This window comes from Penaeus japonicus, unplaced genomic scaffold (assembly GCF_977035675.1).
Source record: "Penaeus japonicus unplaced genomic scaffold, GWHDUDI00000001_assembly GWHDUDI00000020, whole genome shotgun sequence".
Taxonomy (NCBI): Eukaryota; Metazoa; Arthropoda; class Malacostraca; order Decapoda; family Penaeidae; genus Penaeus; species Penaeus japonicus.
This window is the reverse complement of record NW_028234422.1, coordinates 38241833-38244332: the sequence shown is the minus strand read 5'-3', so window position 1 is coordinate 38244332 and position 2500 is coordinate 38241833. Positions and strand designations below refer to the sequence as shown.

General features: G+C 32.2%; 1 protein-coding gene across 1 annotated transcript in view; it reads right to left on the bottom strand.

Moving 5' to 3' along the window:
- LOC122255659 (uncharacterized) overlaps positions 1-2500 on the bottom strand; it is a 32722-nt gene that overhangs the window by 29466 nt on the left and 756 nt on the right.

The following is a 2500-nucleotide window of genomic DNA, read 5'->3' as shown; positions in this document are numbered from 1 at the left end:
ATCGATCTATCTGCATTATATATAGAAGCACAAAGAACAAGGAAAGAAACTAAAAAAAATATTAAACATATAAACATGAATAAAAAAAATGGCTCTCTTCCTAAAGCAGGCATGTCAAAACCAGTTCAAGTAACACTTCTCTTCATCTTTGCTTTGCTGACAGGGTATGCAAACATATTGCAAAGACTCAGTATTTACAAAATTATCCTTTCCTGACCATTCTATGCAATGAGGAAACTTATGTGTAAACTGCATGACATATTCAACATATTCTATCTTAAAACAAACATCTGAGAAAAAAATCAAGATTTACAAGAAACTCATAATACTACAGCCATGCATATAAAACTGGAATCTACAACTAAAGTTACTGGTTTCTAGCAACTACGTGCAAATTTTTAGAACAAGATCTGTAATAATCTATAAAAAAATGAGGCAGTAGCCATGAAGAAAATGTAAAACAACACTATTCCATACATAAAATGGTTTGCAAAAAGTAGAGGTATGGCCACAATCATTTAGAATAGTGGTTAAACCTATGCTCAGTCAATTGCAATAGTTCTGATAAAAGCAAACAAGCCTCCATCTTGTATCAATCACTCCAGTTCAAGCTCTACCTTGCTGAATACACATGGGATAGGTTTGTTGGCCCTTCATGAGCAATTACATAACCAATAACCAATCTTGGCATTTCTTTACTTTCATGTCCATATTTATTTTCCTTGTTAACCATCAAAGTATTACTTCTACTCTCTCTTCCTCATTCTTAAATAATGTTTTCTTTACATATACTCTATATTTTCCTAATATCCAATGCTATCTTCCTCAACATATTACAAATAAACTGAAGGATGTCTACACAATCCAAAAGTCATTAAAAAAAATGGAACACTCACAGTTAAAGTAAAATTATACTTGAATGTAGTACTTGAGGAAAAAGAAGAATAAAAAGGGCAATCCAAAAAGCAAAACCCAAACAAAAAATGTCAAATTGTCCATTGGGCTCTTCTAAAAATCTTAGGAGAAATTCCCTGCAGCAGACAATACTGCCAATATCAATATCCCCTGACTATTCACATTTCTTCTTTTTCTTTGGTATTAACAACCCATTTGTTTTCCATCAATCCAACAGTGACAACAGAAACTTTAATATACTTTAATATGCTGGTAATTGGTGACAAATTTATCTAAACTTTGTTGAAGATTATTGCTCCAACGACAATACAGCAGTCTAATCCATCCTTTTCACAACCCATCTCCTTTCTCTCTTGCATAGTAACCCAAATGGATAATGTAGTTAGGCAGAGAAACACTACAAGATGAGAACAAAGCAAGGCTTCACATCTCAGAACCATCTTTTCTTTGATAGCTCATACTGATCAAGCTAAAGGTTAACAACAGTTTTTTAGTTTGGTAAAGAGCTATATCTTAACACAGCTGATGCTTTGTACTTTACATCTTTAATAACTCCACAGCCTATACCATAGCATTTTAATTATGTGACATAAAGCTCCGAGTTCTTTAATAAGCCTTCTGAATATTAATTCTAGAGCCCTCCTACAAAGCAAAGCTTGTTTGGGTCATGATCGAGTTTGTGGTAATATACTTGAATGTGAGACTGTAATATAGTGTAAAAAAAAAAATTAATATAAGAAAATAGCATGTTAATTAATCATGTATACTAATATGGATATCATTTATTTGGGATGGGGGAAGGGGGTGCTATCAATGATTATACTTTAACTACAAGTTCAACATATCTCCTCAAAACCGTTTTATAGACCATATTTCTACTTAATGAGAGTTATATCCAAAGTGATGATTTAAATTCATGATTCAATGTTTCTTTCCCACTAACCATGGCAAAGAACCTGAATCTAAACAAAAATATATGCATAGTCTTTCTAGTAAAATGCTTATAAAACAATGATAAAAAGTCACATACATACACAAACTAATATCCTAAGTAATCTAACCCTTTTGGGCGACAATCAAATGGTTAATAGTATTTCTTACCTCTTATAGGGATAAAAGCTATTCTTTAAATGTATCTTAATCACTCTTTGCAGTTACTAAATACTTAATACTTTTAATAACTACCAAATATCACTATTTCTATTGGCTACATGACAGCATAATAACAAATCAAAATTCATATATATATAAAAATACTAGCAGTAAATGTCCTACATATCAAACCAGCCTACAAACTCACATAACAAAAAAAATTACATTCCAAATCCTAAAGAAAAATAAAAGTAACAGAAACAGAATACAAAAACAAACCTTAACTTGACATCAACAACAAAAACACACAATGCCCTGGACAGAAATCAAAAGCAAAGATTCCTACTGGGCATTCCTCCTAACATTTCTCATATGCATAAACACAATCACAACAACAACAACAACAACAAACCTGAAGAGGAAAACAACAACAAAACCATGCAATTTCCAGCTCGAAATTCCCAGCTCAGAGGAAGTGGCATCGACAGGCAGC